Raw genomic sequence first — 21,807 nt, forward strand, 5'->3', positions numbered from 1 at the left:
GTCGCCCGCAGGACTATTCCAAAATTAGCTCAAATAGCGGCACTTGTCAGTAAGCTGCATCTATTTATTTTACAGTCGAACCTCAGTTTTCGAATGTCCTGGTTCTTGAACAAATCGGAATTCGAACAAAAAACTTCGAGATTTTTTGGCTTCGGTTGTCCAACAAAATTCGGAGGTCGAACCTCGCGAGATGAGCCGGGAGGAACCGAGAAAACCCGACCGCGCCGCCCGGATGCCGACTGACTCCGTTGTTATTGTATTTTCGTTACTTTTAGGATTGTATTAACCCCTAATCATGCCTCCAAAGAAAGCAAGTGAGAGCAGTAAAGCCATCCTAAAACACAAAGACGCTCTTAAAGCAATGCGGCAGTGAGCACCCGGCGCGCTATGGTTGCGCGATCGGACCAAATTAAGCTCCCTGCGCACTGAGGTCCACTTAAATTTTGGAAAGTACATCAGGACTTTAAAAATATTTTCTAAATTCTAGCCACGGCTCTGTCACAATAATGCGACCAGCGCGGTGCAGTTGCGCGGTCGGCGATGCGCTACTGTTGCGCGTTCGGTGGTGCGCTGCAGCTGCGCGATCGGACAAAATTAAGCTCCCTGCGCACTTAGCTCCACTTCAATTTTGGAAACTACGTACATCAGGACTTTAAAAATATTTTCTAAATTTCAGTGACGGCTCTGTCACAATAATGCGATCGTCGCGGTGCAGTTGCGCGGTGGGCGACGCGCTACGGTTGCGCGTTCGGCGGTGCGCTGCATTTGAGCGATCAGACAAATATGCGCAAATGAAAAAATGCTTAAAAAAGACGCGGGTTTTTTGTCTTGAAACGGATTAAAAATGTTTCCATTATTTGTAATGGGAAAAATAGATTCGGAATTCGACCGATTCGCTTCTCGAACCGCCTTCTGAAACGGATTGTGGTCAAAAACCAAGGTGTTAGAGCCATAAGTAGGGAATGTTTAAGTTAATTGTATTGTGGTTTGTTTTTATTTTGTAAAATTGAGTTAAGACGATTGACATTTGTTTAGGCATTTTTATTGTGAAATTTTGTTTTATTTTGAAAGGTTTACTTCCTGTCAGGTTGTATTGCATTAGAACAAGCCTTTAAGGGAACGTTTTGACAGTTGGATTACGTAGACACGGAGAAAAACAGTTTTTGACCGTGTAGATTGTTAGGGTTTTCCAGGTTATCTTTATCGTAGGATTATGTTGGAATATAGACTATAATGATTAAATCAATCTTGTCTTGCCCTCACAATGTAATGATTAAATCAATCTTGTCTTGCCCTCACAATGCAGAGTAAGATGAAGTGGTTGCTTCCTCTGCTTGATTGACCAGCTGCAGGGGAAGCAATCAAAGTTGTTCTGTTTCCCACAACAGTGTAAAACACCCCCTGCTCTGATCTTATCAGAGGCCGGGGGTTCACCAAACCTGTCCACTCCCACCCCCACTCTGTTCCTCCCAATAAATATGCCCTTGCAGGGAGGAGACTTTTAGATTTCATTCCTGTAGCGAGTGATCTCTCCACCTTGCAGGTGTCCAAAAGAACTTGCCTTGTCTCCGTGTGGTTCTTGCAAAATAAGTTGGAGTGAGCAAATCTCTAACATTTTGGTGCCGAAACCCGGGACCCTCATACCCATCATCTGGCTGACGGAGGACGACGCGCTGCACACCATCGACGGGCCAGCGTCCACTAGCCGGACCTGGTAAAGAAAGACCTGGGAAGGAAATTCTTCACTGGGCCAGCATCTTAGGTCTGCCTTCGTCTGACAGAGGTGGATTGACGGGACCCGGCAGTGCAACGAACCAGGAGACAAGTAAGTTAAAAGCCTGAAGTTGTGTTGTGTTGTTAAACGCGTAACACGTAGAGGTGCACAAGAGATACGGCTTTGGTTTGTCCGAGCTATGAGATACGGCTTTGGTTTGTCCGAGCTATGAGATACGGCTTTGGTTTGTCCGAGCTATGAGATACGGCTTTGGTTTGTCCGAGCTATGAGATACGGCTTTGGTTTGTCCGAGCTATGAGATACGGCTTTGGTTTGTCCGAGCTATGAGATACGGCTTTGGTTTGTCCGAGCTATGAGATACGGCTTTGGTTTGTCCGAGCTATGAGGCCTAAAAAAGCGCTGGAACTTGTGTGATTGTGTGTGTGACTGGTAGGATAAATTGACTAAGAAGCAGTTCTAGCATTGATCCACGGCAATAATACAGGCTAGTAATTCGTTGAAAGGTCAATTTAAACCTGCATTGAGGATCCTCAAAGACATAATTAAATAAATAAGTAATAAATAAGTAATAATAATAATAATATTTTTGAGAAAATAAATTGTATAACCTAGAACTACTAGGATTAAGATGGGAAACAAAAACGGTAATTCTCTACCTCTTGACGGAGATGAGAAGTACATGGTGAGTAGATTTCTTAATTGTATGCAATATATGCCAAAGTGGAAGAAAAAGTATGGAGTAGAAGGGAAGTTGAGAGTTGAAGTGTGGAAGATAGTAGTTGATGTTTTAGAAGAGAGTGTGGAAAGAAAGAAAAATGGACTGAAAAAGAAAAGAAAAGAAAGAGAATTGGATTGTGCTAAAGTGTGGTTGAAAGCTTCACAAGAGAGAAAAGAACAAATCCAAAAGACAAAAGATAGAAAGATGAAAGGTGGTGAGGCTGAGACTATGTTTGTCAGGCCGGAAGACAATGAGGCCACAGTGCGCAGGCGCACTGCTGCGGCCGCGGCTCCAGCCGACGCTGAAGGGGCAGCTCGAGCAGAGGAGCAAGAGGGGTCTTCCACTCGTACGCAAAACTTGTATCCAAGCTTAACAAACCTGCACCCCCCCCCATATAACAGCAAAGGAAGTCAGGGTCACGTTAGTAGAAGTCCTGTACAAACAAGGAGTTTGACCACTGCTGCTAGATTTTCTCAAAATTTAGACAAGGTTGATGTATGCCCAATGATACAGGTGCCAAACCCTAATGTAGGGGAAGGCCAACTCCCACATACATATGTTTTCCGACCATGGACTTTGGAAGAGGCAAGAAAAGCAGTTGAAGGGGTTATCCCTGTTGCTGAAGACCCAGATAAATGGGCAGAGGACATGGCCGGAATTATACATTCCTATAGACTGAATGGACATGAGGCAGGAGAAGCTGCAATGTCCTCCTTGGGAAAAGACTGGGCGAAGGTTAGAGGAAATTATACAGGTAGAAATAATCAAGGGCCTTTTCCCTATCCCATTGAGGAAAATCAATTGGGAGGGGAGTATGCAGCACAATGGAATGGTCTTGTGCAAAGAGTGCGAACTATATTTCAAAGACGAGCGAATTATGGTCATTTGGCAGGAATAAAACAGAAGCCTGGCGAAGATACTGATGATTTTCGTTTGAGATTTGAAAAAGAATTCAGGGTGCATAGTGGCATCCCATTCAATGATACAGCTGAGAGTGCTTATCAACAACAGCTTAAAAATGCGCTCCTCACTAATTTCCGCCCTGAAATAGGCAACTGGGTGAGGAAACATCTGGTGGAAGTGGACGTTGCAAGTGTGACAACAACTATGCAATGGGCCAGACATGCTGAAAAAGTGATCAAAAAAGGCAAAAGTTCTGATGTATTTCATCTAGATAATGATGATGATGAACTAGATGAAGATACAACAGTCTTCTTCCAAGGGTCCCAGCAAGGCAGAGGAAGAGGTAGAGGCCAACGAGGTCACAGGCCGCCATATAATTCAAAACCCCCACGAGATACTGACAACTGTTGGAACTGTGGGAAACGAGGACACTTTGCACGAGAGTGTCGTTCTGCAAAGCAATATCAATCAAAGAGTGCAGGAAGGGGCAGAGGAAAAGCCAACTTTTTAGCATGACAAGTTTCCTCCTCTTTGACCGCTTATGCTCATACAGAGAAAGAAAGAAACACGTAGCTTTTGGATTGATAATTAACTAGAAAAAAAAAAAAACTGGAGAACCAGTAACACATGTAGAAGATGTGTGAACTGAGGAATTGAGAAGCGTTTTGGAAAGAAAGTCAAATTAAATGATGATGGAATCGTATGCATTCCCCCAAAAAGTTTGTCAAGATGTGAGGCATGGGCGTTGCCAAGCCTCAAAAGGAGGGAGTGAGTAGGGCAGATAGTGGAAGATAGTAAGAATACAACACTTTATGACAATGAATTTTCGAATAAATTTGGTGTTATACTGTGGTAAATTTTTTTTTGTTCTGGTGTAGATAGGTTAGCAACACGAGAGATTTAGGGGTTCAAAAGAAAGACAGTTAAAAGAAAACATTTTTGATTTGGACAATTGCAGGCTAACAGGCAAACTGAAAGATGTGTCCAATGCAAATTTACTGCCGCCTGATCTCTCCCCCTCACAGGTGGACAACCCCATCAATCCAGGAGACTGGGTCTACATCAAGATCATCAAAAGAAAGAACTGGGCCAGCCCGCGGTGGGAGGGACCGTTCCAAGTTTTGCTTGCTACTCCCACGGCGGTAAAAATCTCTCAACGGCCCAGCTGGATTCACCTCAGCCACTGCAAGTTGCAGAGAGTGCTGGACCCCTAATTCGGAGTGGTGGGGAAGGCTGACTACAAAGGGGCCCCGTCGTTTAGGGCGAGGCGTCTCAATGTTGGTGAAGAATTCATCGATCCCCACTCCGCTAGGCGAGGGGATGTCCCAGTGTCTCTGCCATCCTAGTAGCAACGGGGCTCCATATGCCAGATGGATCCTCTGCTGCGTTGTGGTTGGAGCGTGCTATGGTCTATTGACTCATCTGAACAGACCAAATGACAATGTTGCCCGTGGTAAACGATGGTCACATGATGAGAACTATGAAGACTGGTCATGGGACCCCAGAAACCCATACGAAACCAACACTTGGTACCGGTATGTCAGGTTCACTGTGAGAGCTCACACACAGGAGGGATGCTATGTGTGTTCGAAACTCCCCCCTTCCTCCACGCAAGTTCGCTTGGAGGCCAGAGCAATGAATGTCACTGAAGCAAAATGTATGGCATCCATGGGAGGAGTTGGATATCAGCATCGTGCCGTCGCAGTCAAAGATGCCGACCCTTACCGCCCTGGACTTGCTGACGGTGCCTGTGATCAGCTATTCTGGACAAATCTCAATGTGACTGTTAGAGGACGAACAATATCACAAGTGGCCTACACAGAAAGACCAGCTGGAGTGAATTACACATGTTACATCCAAGGTAACAAGACCCACGTCTGCATTAACGACGACTGCTCTCCAGGAGGAAACTGGATGGGAGCTCTGGACATCACCGATGAGTGTCAAGATAAGAGAGCCATTTCAGATGGGGAGGGCTCTCCAACCAACATGGCTACACCATCGAACGGAACATACTTCATACAGAATGGCTGGTGGCTTTGTGGTCACAAGGTTTATCCGATGCTGCCCGCCAACTGGACAGGAGTGTGTGCACCAGTGTGGGTGACAGACCACACCTACAGGATACGACATCATCTGCTGACAGGAGCACACAACTCTTCTGGACGTCGACGCAGAGCAATTGCAACCTTTGACCCTCATGACCCTGTCTGGGGTGCGAACGTTCCAGAGGACCATAAAGTATGGTCTGCCGGAGACAAAGTTGTCCTTGCGCTCTTCCCTCATATTGGGGTTGGGAAACTATCGCTCTTCATCGAGACACTGAACTATCGTTTTCAATCCTTTGTGAATCTCTCGCTGCAAGTCAACGATGGACAAAATAGAGAGATTCAGGCTATTAGACTGATGGTCTTGCAAAACAGGATGGTTCTGGACTTGTTGACGGCAGCACAAGGTGGTGTGTGCCACATCATTGGGACTTCCTGTTGCACATACATACCAGGAGAAAATGACACCCACATAAACGACGCCATGAATTCGCTGAAGAACTTACAGCAGGCCATGTCTAAGGACAAGGTCCCACATCAGTTTGATTTCTTTTCATGGCTATTCTCTGGCAACTGGTGGCAACTGCTGTTGAAATTGCTGTCTCCTGTACTTGTTGTGCTGGTGGTGTTGTGCTTGTTTACGACCTGCGTTATCCCATGTTTGAAGTCTGCTGTGTCGAAGTTTGTGTCCTCTACTGTAGCCCAGGTTCATATACAACTTCTTAGAGATGACGGGTGTGATGACGATAATGAAACATGGATTGCGTAGATGCTGTTCTGTTGAGCATGTTTTACAGAAACTTGATGATTTGACCATCGAAAATGCTTCGCAAGTGATGGATACAATGATGTACTGTTTCTGTGTTTTTCTTTTTATTTTTTTTATTATTGATAGCATTCTGGTCGCCTAGGCCAAAGGGACCGTGTAAGAATTTTCCTGCTAATGACATCTGGCCAGCAGGTTTTTCGCTTACACAATAAGTTTGATCTGGGGTATTGAGGTAATGCCTCATCTTCACTGGAAAGTGTTGCTATCATTGTTTGTTGTTTTTATTTTTACCATTCTACTTTCTTCATTATACGTATATATATATATATATGTGTTTTTTTTTTTCTTCTTGCTTGTCTTTGTTGTTTGGGGTGACATAATCATATGATAAAACAGGAGGGAGATGTTAGGGTTTTCCAGGTTATCTTTATCGTAGGATTATGTTGGAATATAGACTATAATGATTAAATCAATCTTGTCTTGCCCTCACAATGTAATGATTAAATCAATCTTGTCTTGCCCTCACAATGCAGAGTAAGATGAAGTGGTTGCTTCCTCTGCTTGATTGACCAGCTGCAGGGGAAGCAATCAAAGTTGTTCTGTTTCCCACAACAGTGTAAAACACCCCCTGCTCTGATCTTATCAGAGGCCGGGGGTTCACCAAACCTGTCCACTCCCACCCCCACTCTGTTCCTCCCAATAAATATGCCCTTGCAGGGAGGAGACTTTTAGATTTCATTCCTGTAGCGAGTGATCTCTCCACCTTGCAGGTGTCCAAAAGAACTTGCCTTGTCTCCGTGTGGTTCTTGCAAAATAAGTTGGAGTGAGCAAATCTCTAACATTTATCGTGTACATAGTATATACTGTATATTTTTTGGAAAGAAAGAAAAGGGAATTGTAAAACTGATTTATCGTAATTTTTGTATGTATATTTTTTATAGATAAAGACCCTTTTGTTAAATTCACGGTTCGCACGCGTCCTTTACTACAAGTGTCTATGGAATGACACAGATATTGGATCTGTTGCCATAGCATTAGTCAAAAACTTTCTCCAGGAGGATAAAAGGACATTCAAGAAAGAAGGAGACGAATGAGAGGAAGCTTTTGGAAGACGAGAGGATGAGAGCCATAGTATCACCGTGAGTAGCTGACCTGCTAACATGCTAATGGCGAAGCTAACTATGCTAACGGATGGAGCGCCTATTCACACTTAATGAGTCGTTTTGCAAGTTAAGAAGACATTAAAGTAGAAGAATACTGTTACGTTCATGGACTATAAAAGCCCTTTTTGATCGTTTGTTGAAAAAGCCTGTTGGATATTGCTGAAATTAAAACATGGAGGAGAAACGATCGTTTGTTGCCGCATCGGACGCAATGCAGGCGAGTGACCACAAGAGGGAGCCAAAGTACACACAAAAGGCACTCGAGGAGAAACTCCAAAGGCTTATCGGACAAAGAAGGGCAAAAATGGCTCATATTACGGCTAAAATGAAGGAAATGGACAACATGAAGAATAATGAAGAGCATGTTGATAAAATGGAGTCAGAAACACTTCAAAGTTTTTACAAGCTGCATGAAGAGTTCATACTGCTAAACAACAATATTGTACAGATGTTACCTGCAGATGAAGCTGACACAGATCAGCGTGACTGGTACGAGCCAAAGGCAGCTACTATTAAGCAGTTTTTGCATGAGACTGAAGGTTGGATTCAAGAACGTAAAAGAAGTGTTCACAATGAAGAGGAGGTTGCTCCATATGACAGTATTTCTGTAATAGCGGATCTTCGTCGTCAAAGAAGTAGGAGCAGATTGAGTTCCAGGACTGAAAGTTCTTCAGTTGTGTCAAACACGAGTTCAGTGGCTCGCATGAAAGAGGAGGCTAAAAGAGCAGCTCTTCTAGCACGAGCTGAATCGCTAAAAAAGAAGAAGGCAATTCAACTGCAGGAAGCAAAGTTGAAGGCTGAGTTGGAGGAGCTAGAGATTGAAACTGCAATAGCAGCCTCTACTGCTAAGCTCAAAGTTTTCCAGAACCACGAGGATCCCCAAGATGCAATGAATGAATATGTGAAATACAGGCTGGAACAACCTTTGGCAAGTCTTCCAAGATCCCAACCTGTACTTGAAGTCCAGGCTCAGATGACAGCAGATGCTGAAGAGAAGGAAGATCATCCGATGTATGATGTGTCTGCTAGTATCACAAAACATTCATCTCATGCATATTTGTGTCATCCGGATCACTCAGATGGAGCCACACCTATACGTCCTCAGGAGCCCACATCTACAGGTGACAGGATTTATGAGGTGATGCATCATCAAAACCTAATCACTGAAATGTTGGTCAAGCAGCAAAGCCTATCACTGCTGCCCAAGAGAGATATTCCTGTGTTCTCAGGTGATCCACTCAAGTATAAATCTTTTCTCAGAGCATTTGACAATGCTATTGACAATAAGACACAAAATGAGAAAGATAAACTCTTCTTTCTGGAGCAATATACACGTGGAGAGCCACAAGATCTGGTGAGAAGCTGTGAACACATGAACCCAGAGAAAGGTTACAGAGAAGCCAGACAACTGCTTCATAAGCAATATGGCGATAATTTAAAAATAGCCATGGCTTACATCGACAAGGCTTTAAAATGGCCACAAATAAAGACAGATGAGGTTAAGAGCTTAAACGCTTATTCTCTCTTCCTGATTGGTTGCCGAAACACGATGCAAGATGTTGACTACATGGAAGAAATGGACAACCCAACAAACATGAGAGTCATTCTGTCCAAATTGCCATACAAGATGAGGGAGCGATGGCGTAATGTGGCATTTGAAATGCAGGAGAATAAAGGAAGAAGAGCAAGGTTCACAGATCTGGTAGATTACATTGACAGACAAACAAAGATCGTCTCAGATCCATTGTTTGGTGATCTACAGGAAGTCAGTCTATCTACAAAACAAAAAGAAAAGAGCAGTTTTGTGAAGAGAGCAAAGGAAAGTACACCAAGAAGTAGCAGTTTTGCTACAAGTGTTGACACAGAAAAGCAGGAATTTTCACAGTCAAACCAAGTCACAAAGACTGATAACGGCAAACTAGCTCAGAATAACTGTTTGTACTGTGACAAAAATCACGGACTTGGGAACTGTGAAAAGTTCCAGAAGCTAGCACACAAGGACAAGATTGAATATTTGAAATTCAAAGGTTTGTGTTTTGGATGCCTGGTTCAAGGTCATTTGAGTAAAGATTGTTCAAGAAGACTGACATGTCAGTTATGTTCACGGAAACATCCAAGCATCCTACATGTACAACGTGAAGAAAAGACATCACCGAAAAATGAAAGAAACGCCACTTCTGAACCTCAGACCACTAGTGCTGTAAGCCAGGAGATGTGTGGATATACTGGGGCCGGGAGCAACGAAGAAATTTTGGCCATTGTTCCAGTAAAGCTCAAGTCCAAGAAAGGCACACAGATAATTGAGACATACGCCTTCATAGATCCTGGCAGTTCGGCGACGTTTTGCACAGAGAAGATCATGAGAACACTGAACTTAAGAGGCAGAAAGACGGACATTTTGCTCCGAACTATGGGACAGGAGAAGCTTGTCCGTAGTCACATCCTGTCAGAACTGGAAGTCAGTGGATTTGAAGAGGAAAAATACATTGATCTACCTTCAGTGTTCACTCAACATGAAATTCCTGTCAAAAAGGCGAACATTCCTGATCAGAAAGACCTCCGGAAGTGGACATATTTGGATGAGGTGAACCTTCCAAGTATCAAGGCAGAAATTGGCCTGTTAGTTGGTTCTAATGCTCACAAAGCAATAGAACCATGGAAGGTCATCAATAGCCAAGGAGATGGTCCATACGCAGTGAAAACGTCCATTGGATGGATTGTCAATGGTCCTGTAAAGGGGGAAGAGGACGTTCAACAGTGTGAGAATGAGTTACCAAGGTTAACTGCGAACAGAATATCAGTGGCAAACCTTGAGGAATTGCTGATACAGCAATATAATTTGGATTTCACAGAGCGTAGCTGTGAAGACAAAACAGAGATGTCACAAGATGATCAACAGTTCATGAAGGATGTGGAACAGTCTTGTCAGTTCTTCGACGGACATTACTGTATAAGTCTCCCATTTAAGAACAAGCCTCAGAAGATGCCCAATAATCGCAGTCTAGTTGAGCAGAGAGCCGTCAATCTCAAGAAGAAACTTGTAAAAAACCCTGATTTTCATGCTGACTATAAAGTCTTCATGGATGACATCATAGCAAAGGGTTACGCTGAAAGGGTGCCTGCAAACAGTCAGTGCAACGATGGAGAAGTGTGGTACATCCCACATCACGGGGTGTATCACCCAAGGAAGAAGAAAATCAGAGTTGTTTTTGACTGCAATGCAACATATCAGGGAGTTTCACTGAATAACCAGTTACTCCAAGGCCCAGACCTCACAAATACCTTGATTGGAGTTTTGACAAGGTTTAGAGAGGAGAAGGTTGCATTGATGGCTGACATAGAGGCAATGTTTTACCAAGTCAGGGTACCCTCAAAGGACTCTGATTTTCTGCGTTTTTTATGGTGGCCTGATGGAGATTTGAACGGAAAACTGGAGGAGTATAGAATGACAGTACATATTTTTGGAGCCACTTCGTCTCCAAGTTGTGCTAGTTTTGCCTTAAGAAAGACAGCCGAATACAAAGAAGATGAGACAACAGCTGAAGCCTCTAAAGCAATCAAGAGGAAGTTTTACATGGACGACTGTTTGGCAGCGGTGGCTTCAGAGGACCAAGCAATAGCACTTTCACAATCTCTGAAAGCTCTATGCTTGCAGGGTGGATTCAACTTGACAAAATGGGTCAGTAACAGCAGAAAGGTTCTGTCATGTATTCCTGAAAATGAAAGAGCTGCAAAGATGAAGGATTTAGACTTGAACAAAGACACTCTGCCTACCGAAAGAGCTCTGGGAATACACTGGTGTACAGAGTCGGACACTTTCACATTTAAGGTGAACGTACCAAGAAAACCTGCCACAAGGAGAGGAATTCTTTCAGTTGTTAACTCAGTTTATGATCCTCTGGGTTTAATTTCCCCATGTATTCTTCCTGCCAAGATGATTTTGAGGGAACTCTGTCAAAGAAAATTGAGCTGGGACGAGGATGTTGGAGAAGGAGATTTGCAAAGATGGATGCAGTGGATTTCAGAACTCGAGGAACTTTCCAGCTTCCACATAAAGAGATGTATGAAACCAGATGATTTCTGTCCCACATCTAAAGCAGAGCTGCACCATTTCTCGGATGCAAGTGATATTGGTTATGGTACTGCTACATACCTATTGCTGATCAATGAAGATGGACGGAGGAGCTGCGGATTGCTCATGGCTAAATCCAGAGTTGCCCCACTGAAGAAAATAACAGTCCCTAGGATGGAACTGACTGCTGCAGTCATAGCAGTGAAAGTCGACAGACTGTTAAAGCAGGAGCTGGAGACCCCCCTTGGAGCTTCTGTTTTTTGGACAGACAGCCTGACTGTACTTAGGTACATACAGAATGATGCTTCACGTTTCAAGACTTTTGTGGCCAACCGGGTTGCATTCATAAGGGAAGCTACTTCACCATCTCAATGGAGATATGTGAATAGTTCACTTAATCCAGCAGATACGGCTTCACGTGGTACAAAATTTACCACTCTTATCCAGAACCACAACTGGATTTGTGGTCCACATTTTCTTTATCAAGAGGAGTTTGAGTGGCCAACCAGACCTGACATACCAAGCACCATGAATGAGGACAGTGAGATCAAGAAGACAGCGCTGGTCAGTCTCTTGACCATGACTGAAATTACACCCATGAAGAGACTGGTGGAATACTACTCTGACTGGCACAAGCTGAAAAAGGCTGTTGCATGGATGCTACGCATGAAGGATCTGCTTCACTACCTTGTTGAGAAGAGAAGAGAATGTAAAGAGGTTATTTCCCTGAAAGAGACAGACTCATTGAAGCAATACCAGAAAGTGCATGAAGAAATGATGAGACTGAGAAAGTCAGTGAAAGGAAAACCTTTGTCTGTTCAGGACTTGGAAGATGCAAATGTTGTGCTAATACGTCACAGTCAAAGAGAGATGTTTTCAGAAGAGTTGTCTGCACTCTTAAGTAGTGATTCACATATAAAGAGGTCACATCCGCTTTCCAAATTGGATCCTTTTCTGCACAATGGCATCATCAAAGTTGGAGGTCGATTGAACAAATCAGCCATGCCAGAAGAAGCAAGATGCCCAACTGTGTTGCACAAAGAACATCACATTGCTAAGCTGATTCTGCAACAGGTTCATCGACATAATGGTCACTGCGGAAGGAACCAGCTGGTTGCAAAGGTCAGACAGCAATACTGGATACCAGGACTGAACAGAGCTGCCCGCACAACAATATCCAAATGCATCACATGCAGGAAAATACATGCAAGGCCTGCAGTCCAAAAGATGGCAGACTTATTGGAGGAACGTGTACTCCCAGATAAACCTCCGTTCACTCATGTGGGAGTAGACTATTTTGGACCTTTTGGTGTAAAGAGAGGACGCAGCATAGTGAAGCGCTATGGCGTTCTGTTTACATGCTTTGCACTTAGAGCAGTACACATAGAGGTTGCTCACTCATTGGACACCTCATCATGCATAAATGCCATCAGAAGGTTTATATGTAGAAGAGGTCAAGTTTCTACCCTGCACTCAGATAATGGCACTAATTTCATTGGTGCCGAAAAAGAACTTAGAGAAGCCATGGCTGAGCTTGATCATTCTAAAATAAGAGAGGATCTGATGTCAAAAGGTATTGCATGGACCTTCAACACACCAACCGCCTCCCATCAAGGTGGAATATGGGAAAGACAGATTCGTACCGTCAGGAAGGTGTTGAACTCTGTGTTGAGGCAACAAACATTAGATGATGATGGCCTTCACACACTATTATGTGAAGTGGAAGCAGTCATAAATGAGCGTCCTTTGACTGCTGCATCAGATGATCCAAATGACTTGGAGGTTTTGACCCCAAACCATCTTCTGTTGTTAAAGAAGCAGCCGATCCTTCCTCCAGGCTTATTTAACAGTGATGATACATACTCGCGTCGAAGATGGAGACAGACACAATACATGGCCGATCTGTTTTGGTCAAGATGGACAAAGGAATATCTTCCATTGCTACAAGAGAGACAGAGATGGCGGACTCAAAGAAGAAATTTTGTCGCTGGAGATCTTGTTCTCATTGTTGACAATTCAGCCCCAAGGAATACTTGGTTGACTGGAAGAATCCAAAAGACCTTCCCGGACTCCAGAGGAATTGTGCGACGAGTTCAAGTTCAAACCAAGTCTAGTTTGTTGGATAGACCTATAAGTAAACTCTGTTTGTTACAGGAGGCAGAATGAGTCAGGAAAAGACTGTTAGTTGACTCACAGGCAAAAGCTTGATAGATTTTGTTAGGTTAATAACTATATGGCTCTTTTTGAGGTGTAATTGTTATGCATCCTGCCTATACAATTAGGGGCCGGAATGTTAGAGCCATAAGTAGGGAATGTTTAAGTTAATTGTATTGTGGTTTGTTTTTATTTTGTAAAATTGAGTTAAGACGATTGACATTTGTTTAGGCATTTTTATTGTGAAATTTTGTTTTATTTTGAAAGGTTTACTTCCTGTCAGGTTGTATTGCATTAGAACAAGCCTTTAAGGGAACGTTTTGACAGTTGGATTACGTAGACACGGAGAAAAACAGTTTTTGACCGTGTAGATCGTGTACATAGTATATACTGTATATTTTTTGGAAAGAAAGAAAAGGGAATTGTAAAACTGATTTATCGTAATTTTTGTATGTATATTTTTTATAGATAAAGACCCTTTTGTTAAATTCACGGTTCGCACGCGTCCTTTACTACAAGTGTCTATGGAATGACACAGATATTGGATCTGTTGCCATAACACAAGGTTTGACTGTATTTCTGCTATTCTTGTTAAAATCACACTTACATGTTAACTGCAAATGACAATAATAACACAGTGAAAGCCGAATTGAGAAAATTGGCTATTTCAGAAGTGTATGTCAAACTGGTAGCCCTTTTGCCTTAATCAGTACCCAGGAAGTAGCTCTCGGTTTAAGAAAGGTTGGTGACCCCTGCTGTAGGGTTTTTCCACTTTTCATGACATTTACTTTGATACAGCAAAATGCAGGTCGCAATGGCAAATTCGTGCTACCACATAAAAAGCTGTCAGTAACTTTTCATTAAAGCCATGTATCCATGATACGCCGGCTTGGTTTTCAGGTGCGATTGTGTCTATAAATTGCAACATTTCGAGACCTACAATGGCTTACGGCCATACTACCCTGAGAGCGCCCGATCTTGTCCGATCTCGGAAGCTAAGCACGGTCGGGCCTGGTTAGTACTTGGATGGGAGACTGCCTGGGAATACCAGGTGCTGTAAGCTTATTTCTTCTTCTTCCACTTCAATTGTTAAAGCAAAATTTTACAACACAATTTTTACCACGTATGGCATTCGGAAACTGCAAGCCGAGTTTTAACTCTGACCTTTAAACTATAACCCGAGTTTCAAACCTATATTGTGTGGTGTCATCCATAGCATTGTAGTTCACGTCTTTAACAGCTAGAGAGCAGACTATGTACAGGGAATAAAGAGGCTGGCTCCATGCGAACTCAAAGCAGCAGTCTTTATTTGTAAAAGAACCCAAAACAGCACATTGTGCTTCCATGTAGGGTTTTTCCACTTTTCATGACATTTACTTTGATACAGCAAAATGCAGGTCGCAATGGCAAATTCGTGCTACCACATAAAAGGCTGCCAGTAACTTTTCATTAAAGCCATGTATCCATGATACGCCGGCTTGGTTTTCAGGTGCGATTGTGTCTATAAATTGCAACATTTCGAGACCCACATTGGCTTACGGCCATACTACCCTGATAACGTCCGACCTCGGAAAGCAGGATCGGGCCTGGTTAGTACTTGGATGGGAGACCGCCCGGGAATACCACGTGCTGTAAGCTTTTTTCTTCTTCTTCCACTTCAATTGTTAAAGCAAAATTTTACAACACAATTTTTACCACGTATGGCATTCGGAAACTGCAAGCCGAGTTTTAACTCTGACCTTTAAACTATAACCCGAGTTTCAAACCTATATTGTGTGGTGTCATCCATAGCATTGTAGTTCACGTCTTTAACCGCTAGAGAGCAGACTATGTACAGTGAATAAAGAGGCTGGCTCCATGCGAACTCAAAGCAGCAGTCTTTATTTGTAAAAGAACCCAAAGCAGCACATTGCGCTTTGCTGTAGGGTTTTTCCACTTTTCATGACATTTACTTTGATACAGCAAAATGCAGGTAGCAATGGCAAATTCGTGCTACCACATAAAAAGTTGTCAGTAACTTTTCATTAAAGCCATGTATCCATGATACGCCGGCTTGGTTTTCAGGTGCGATTGTGTCTATAAATTTCAACATTTCGAGACCTACAATGGCTTACGGCCATACTACCCTGAGAACGCTCGATCTCGTCCGATCTCGAAAGCTAAGCACCGTCGGGCCTGGTTAGTACTTGGATGGGAGACCGCCTGGGAATGCCAGGTGCTGTAAGCTTATTTCTTCTTCTTCCACTTCAATTGTTAAAGCAAAATTTTACAACACAATTTTTACCACGTATGGCATTCGGAAACTGCAAGCCGAGTTTTAACTCTGACCTTTAAACTATAACCTGAGTTTCAAACCTATATTGTGTGGTGTCATCCATAGCATTGTAGTTCACGTCTTTAACCGCTAGAGAGCAGACTATGTACAGTGAATAAAGAGGCTGGCTCCATGCGAACTCAAAGCAGCAGTCTTTATTTGTAAAAGAATCCAAAACAGCACATTGCGCTTCCCTGTAGGGTTTTTCCACTTTTCATGACATTTACTTTGATACAGCAAAATGCAGGTCGCAATGGCAAATTTGTGCTACCACATAAAAAGCTGCCAGTAACTTTTCATTAAAGCCATGTTTCCATGGAACGCCAGCTTTCCAGGGGCGATTGTGTCTATAAATTGCAATATTTCGAGAACAAGAATGGCTTACGGCCATACTACCCTGAGAACGCCCGATCTTGTCCGATCTTGGAAGCTAAGCTGGGCTGGGCCTGGTTAGTACTTGGATGGGAGACCGCCTGGGAATACCAAAGTCAAAGTCTGCTTTATTGTCAATTTCTCCACTTGCCAAAGACATACAAAGAAACCGAAATTTCGTTCCCCGCTATCCCACGGTGACAAGACACGGCCCACAATAGACAATCAAGTAACAAGTAAACAACAGCGTGCTGAATAAATAATGAATAAATAACACAACAAATAAATAAATAAGAGGAGCAAGTGAGCGTACAGCAGACATTCCAGAAAATAGCGCAACAGTGCCGCACGCTACGCAGAAGGGGATAGCGAGTTCAGGGTCCTAACAGCCTGGAGAAAGAAGCTGTTGGCGAGTCTGGTGATGCGGGAGTGCAGGCTCCTGTACCTCTTCCCAGAGGGCAGAAGGTCAAACAAAGAGTGATCTGGGTGACTCACATCACTCGCAATCGTGGTTGCCTTGCGGGCGAGATGAGAGGTGTAAATGTCCTTCAGGGAGGGGAGCGAAGCACCAATAATCTTACCAGCCGTACTCCCTATGCGCTGCAGGGCCTTCAAGTTCCGTTCAGTGCAGCTACCACCCTAGACAGCGATGCAACTGGTGAGGACGCTCTCAATGGTGCCACGGTAGAAGGTAGACAGGACTGCCTGAGGAGCACATGCACGCCTGAGCTTCCGCAGGAAGTACAGGTGGCGCTGAGCTTTCTTTGCCAGTGACGCGGTGTTTGCGGACCAGGAGAGGTCCTCACTGATGTGCACCCCCAGGAACTTGGTGCAGCTCACCCTCTCCACCACAGCACCGTCGATGATCAACGGCAGGTGTTTTGTGTGACCCTTCCGGAAGTCAACAACGATTTCCTTGGTCTTGTCTACGTTCAGCAGGAGGTTGTTGTCCCTGCACCACGTGGTCAGAAGGTCAACTTCCGACCTGTACCGAGTCTCGTCGCCCTTCGTGATGAGACCCACTAGAGTCGTGTCTTCAGCAAACTTCACTATGCGGTTGTCGCTGTAGGTCGCAGTGCAGTCATGCGTCAGCAGGGTGAAGAGCAATGGACTGAGCACGCAGCCCTGGGGGGCCCCTGTGCTCAGCGTGATGCTGGCGGAGATTTTGTCGCCAACACGAACCACCTGAGGCCTCTGACAGAGGAAGTCCAGTAGCCAGTTGCAGAGGGAGGTACTGAGGCCCAGCTCGTCGAGTTTGCAGATGAGGTGCTGCGGCACAATGGTGTTGAAGGCAGAGCTGAAGTCCACAAAGAGCAATCTCACATATGAGTCCTTTCTCTCCAGGTGGGTGAGGGCAGAGTGGAGGGCAGAGCAGATGGCATCCTCAGAGGACCGTTTGGCACGGTACGCAAACTGGAAAGGGTCAATGGTGGGGGGGAGAACGGATTTGATGTGCTCCATGACAAGCCGCTCAAAGCACTTCATGATGATGGGTGTCAGTGCCACGGGGCGGTAGTCATTGAAGCAGAACGGTGCAGGTTTCTTCGGCACAGGAACGATGGTGGCAGCCTTGAAACACGAGGGGATGATGGCCTGCTGGAGGGAAACGTTAAAGATGTCCGTGAAGACACCCGACAGCTCCCCAGCGCAGTCCTTCAGCACTCGACCCGGGATGTTGTCAGGGCCCGCCGCCTTACGGGTGTCAATAGCGGCAAGCGCCCTCCTCACTCCGTCGGCAGAGAGGCGCAGGGGCTGCTCGTGTGGGGGGGGGAGTGGTCTTCAGTGGGCAAGTGCTGTTCTGGGCGTCGAAGCGAGCAAAGAAGCGGTTAAGATCGTTCAGCAGACGGACGTCGCCCTCACAGCTCCTCGGCGCGGGCTTGTAGTCCGTGATGGTCTGAATGCCCTGCCAAAGGCTCCGTGCGTCCTTGCTGTCCTTGAAGTGGGTGGAGACCTTGCACGAGAACGCCTTTTTCGCTTATTTGATGCCCCGGGACAGGTCGGCCCTCGCTGTCCTCAAGCCAGCCTCATCCCCCGCTCTGAAAGCCTTGTCCCTAGCCCTCAGCAGTCTGAGGACAGCCCCTGTCAGCCACGGCTTCCAGTTCGCGCGAGTGACGACGGATTTTGAGCGAGTCACATCATCGATGCTCTCCGCGATGTAAGAGGAAACAGAGTCAGTATACTCCTCTATGTCCGTCCGATCGTTGTAGGTGTCCGCCTGCTTAAACAAGTCCCAGTCAGTGGTGTCGTAGGTCGAGAAGTGCATCGGAGGCACCCTCAGGCCACACCCGAACCCGCCTCCGAACCGGCCTGGATGCCTTTACCAATTGTCTGTAGGCGGGCAAAAGCACAACGGTGAGATGGTCAGAAAGCCCAAGATGGGGGAGGGGGTGGCTTTGAAAGCTCCCTTAAGCGCAGAGTAGACTAGGTCCAGGAAGCTGTCTCCACGTGTCGGAAAAGTAACATGCTGGTGAAGCCTCGGGAAAACAGACTTCAGGTTGGCATGATTAAAGTCTCCAGCGAAGATGGTGAAACCGTCAGGGTACGCTGTCTGTTGTTCACTGACAGCCTGGTACAGTTCACCAAGCGCCGCGATCCTGTCGCCTTCGTTGTTGGAAGGCGGGATGTACACCGCGACTAGCAGTAAATTCGCGGTAAATTCCCTCGGCAGGTAAAAAGGATGGCACTTGATGATCACAAACTCCGCAAGTGGCGAGCAGTGCTTACATACCACCACAGAGGCCCGGCACCATTCTTCTCGGATGTAGACGCATATTCCACCTCCTCGCGACTTTCCCCCTCGTACAATGGCACGGTCCGCCCGATAGCACGCTAGCCGCTCCAGATGCACGGCAGAGTCCGGAACGTTGTCAGTCAACCAGGTCTCGGTGAACATCGACAGAAGTGGGTTTTGTGGCGTTCTGGACTTTGAAGCGGCGACATTAAAGGCGCTCGGACCGCTACGTCCTGAAACGTCGCCGACCCCCCCCCCCTGGTTGGGAGCCGTCGGAAACCCTGAGAACGCCGATCTCGGAAGCTAAGCAGGGTCGGGCCTGCCTAGTACTTGGATGCGAGACCGCCTGGGAATACCAGGTGCTGTAAGCTTTTCTTTTGTTTTTTTCTTCCACTTAAATCGTTAAAGAAAAATTTTACAGCACAATTTTTACAACGTATGGTATTCGGAAACTGCAAGCCGAGATTTAACTCCGACATTGAAACTATAACCCGAGTTTCAAACCTATGTTGTGTGGTGTCATCCATAGCATTGTAGTTCACGTCTTTAACCGCTAGAGAGCAGACTATGTACAGTGAATAAAGAGGCTGGCTCCATGCGAACTCAAAGCAGCAGTCTTTATTTGTAAAAGAACCCAAAACAGCACATTGCGCTTTGCTGTAGGGTTTTTCCACTTTTCATGACATATACTTTGATACAGCAAATGGCAGGTCGCAATGGCAAATTCGTGCTACCACATAAAAAGTTGTCAGTAACTTTTCATTAAAGCCATGTATCCATGATACGCCGGCTTGGTTTTCAGGTGCGATTGTGTCTATAAATTGCAACATTTCGAGACCTACAATGGCTTACGGCCATACTACCCTGAGAACGCCCGATCTCGTCCGATCTCGGAAGCTAAGCATGGTCGGGCCTGATTAGTACTTGGATGGGAGACCGCCTGGGAATACCAGGTGCTGTAAGCTTTTTTTCTTCTTCTTCCACTTCAATTGTTAAAGCAAAATTTTACAACACAATTTTTACCACGTATGGCATTCGGAAACTGCAAGCCGAGTTTTAACTCTGAGCTTTAAACTATAACCCGAGTTTCAAAGCTATATTGTGTGGTGTCATCCATAGCATTGTAGTTCACGTCTTTAACCGCTAGAGAGAAGACTATGTACAGTGAATAAAGAGGCTGGCTCCATGCGAACTCAAAGCAGCAGTCTTTATTTGTAAAAGAACCCAAAACAGCACATTGCGCTTCCCTGTAGGGTTTTTGCACTTTTCATGACATTTACTATGATACAGCAAAATGCAGGTCGCGATGGCAAATTTGTGCTACCACATAAAAAGCTGTCAGTAACTTTTCATTCAAGCTTTGTTTCCATGATACGGCGGCTTGGTTTACAGGTGCGATTGTCTCTATAAATTGCAACATTTCGAGACCTACAATGGCTTACGGCCATACTACCCTGAGAACGCCCGATCTCGGAAGCTAAGCGCGGTCGGGCCTGGTTAGTACTTGGATGGGAGACCGCCTGGGAATACCAGGTGCTGTAAGCTTTTTTCTTCTTCTTCCACTTCAATTGTTAAAGCAAAATTTTACAACACAATTTTTTCCACGTATGGCATTCGGAAACTGTAAGCCGAGTTTTAACTCTGACCTTTAAACTATAACCCGAGTTTCAAACCTATATTGTGTGGTGTCATCCATAGCATTGTAGTTTACGTCTTTAACCGCTAGAGAGCAGACTATGTACAGTGAATAAAGAGGCTGGCTCCATGCGAACTCAAAGCAGCAGTCTTTATTTGTAAAAGAACCCAAAACAGCACATTGCGCTTCCCTGTAGGGTTTTTCCACTTTTCATGACATTTACTTTGATACAGCAAAATGCAGGTCGCAATGGCAAATTTGTGCTACCACATAAAAAGCTGTCAGTAACTTTTCATTAAAGACATGTTTCCATGATACGCCAGCTTAGTTTTCAGGTGCGATTGTGTCTATAAATTAGAACATTTCGAGACCTACAATGGCTTGCGGCCATACTACCCTGAGAACGCCCGATCTCGTCCCATCTCAGAAGCTAAGCACGGTCAGGCCTGGTTAGTACTTGGATGGGAGACCGCCTGGGAATACCAGGTGCTGTAAGCTTATGTCTTCTTCTTCCACTTCAATTGCTAAAGCAAAATTTTACAACACAATTTTTACCACGTATGGCATTCGGAAACTGCAAGCCGAGTTTTAACTCTGACTTTTAAACTATAACCCGAGTTTCAAACCTATATTGTGTGGTGTCATCCATAGCATTGTAGTTCACGTCTTTAACCGCTAGAGAGCAGACTATGTACAGTGAATAAAGAGGCTGGCTCCATGCGAACTCAAAGCAGCAGTCTTTATTGGTAAAAGAACCCAAAACAGCACATTGCGCTTCCCTGTAGGGTTTTTCCACTTTTCATGACATTTACTATGATACAGCAAAATGCAGGTCGCAATGGCAAATTTGTGCTACCACATAAAAAGCTTTTCAGTAACTTTTCATTCAAGCCATGTTTCCATGATACGGCGGCTTGGTTTACAGGTGCGATTGTCTCTATAAATTGCAACATTTCGAGACCTACAATGGCTTACGGCCATACTACCCTGAGAACGCCCGATCTCGTCCGATCTCGGAAGCTAAGCACGGTCGGGCCAGGTTAGTACTTGGATGGGAGACCGCCTGGGAATACCAGGTGCTGTAAGCTTTTTTTCTTCTTCTTCCACTTCAATTGTTAAAGCAAAAGTTTACAACACGATTTTTACCACGTATGGCATTCGGAAACTGCAAGCCGAGTTTTAACTCTGACCT

At 44.9% G+C, this 21,807-nt stretch overlaps 4 non-coding genes and 2 pseudogenes across 4 annotated transcripts; all 6 read left to right on the forward strand.

The window, feature by feature from the left end:
- Positions 1 to 14,506: 14,506 nt before the first annotated feature.
- LOC148383339 (5S ribosomal RNA) lies at positions 14,507 to 14,625 on the forward strand. The gene has a single exon (XR_015853712.1). It is a non-coding gene; the product is annotated as a 5S ribosomal RNA (ribosomal RNA).
- A 1,045-nt stretch (positions 14,626 to 15,670) lies between these two features.
- Positions 15,671 to 15,789, forward strand: LOC148383340 (5S ribosomal RNA). The gene has a single exon (XR_015853774.1). It is a non-coding gene; the product is annotated as a 5S ribosomal RNA (ribosomal RNA).
- Positions 15,790 to 19,825: 4,036 nt separating this feature from the next.
- On the forward strand, positions 19,826 to 19,944 carry LOC148383341 (5S ribosomal RNA). Its single transcript, XR_015853607.1, has one exon. It is a non-coding gene; the product is annotated as a 5S ribosomal RNA (ribosomal RNA).
- Positions 19,945 to 20,415: 471 nt separating this feature from the next.
- LOC148383342 (5S ribosomal RNA) lies at positions 20,416 to 20,524 on the forward strand (annotated as a pseudogene).
- Positions 20,525 to 20,994: 470 nt separating this feature from the next.
- LOC148383343 (5S ribosomal RNA) lies at positions 20,995 to 21,113 on the forward strand (annotated as a pseudogene).
- Positions 21,114 to 21,584: 471 nt separating this feature from the next.
- Positions 21,585 to 21,703, forward strand: LOC148383344 (5S ribosomal RNA). Its single transcript, XR_015853670.1, has one exon. It is a non-coding gene; the product is annotated as a 5S ribosomal RNA (ribosomal RNA).
- Positions 21,704 to 21,807: the final 104 nt, after the last annotated feature.

Source organism: Syngnathus floridae, chromosome 17 (genome assembly GCF_059516105.1).
Source record: "Syngnathus floridae isolate MCC-2025c chromosome 17, RoL_Sflo_1.0, whole genome shotgun sequence".
Classification (NCBI taxonomy): Eukaryota; Metazoa; Chordata; class Actinopteri; order Syngnathiformes; family Syngnathidae; genus Syngnathus; species Syngnathus floridae.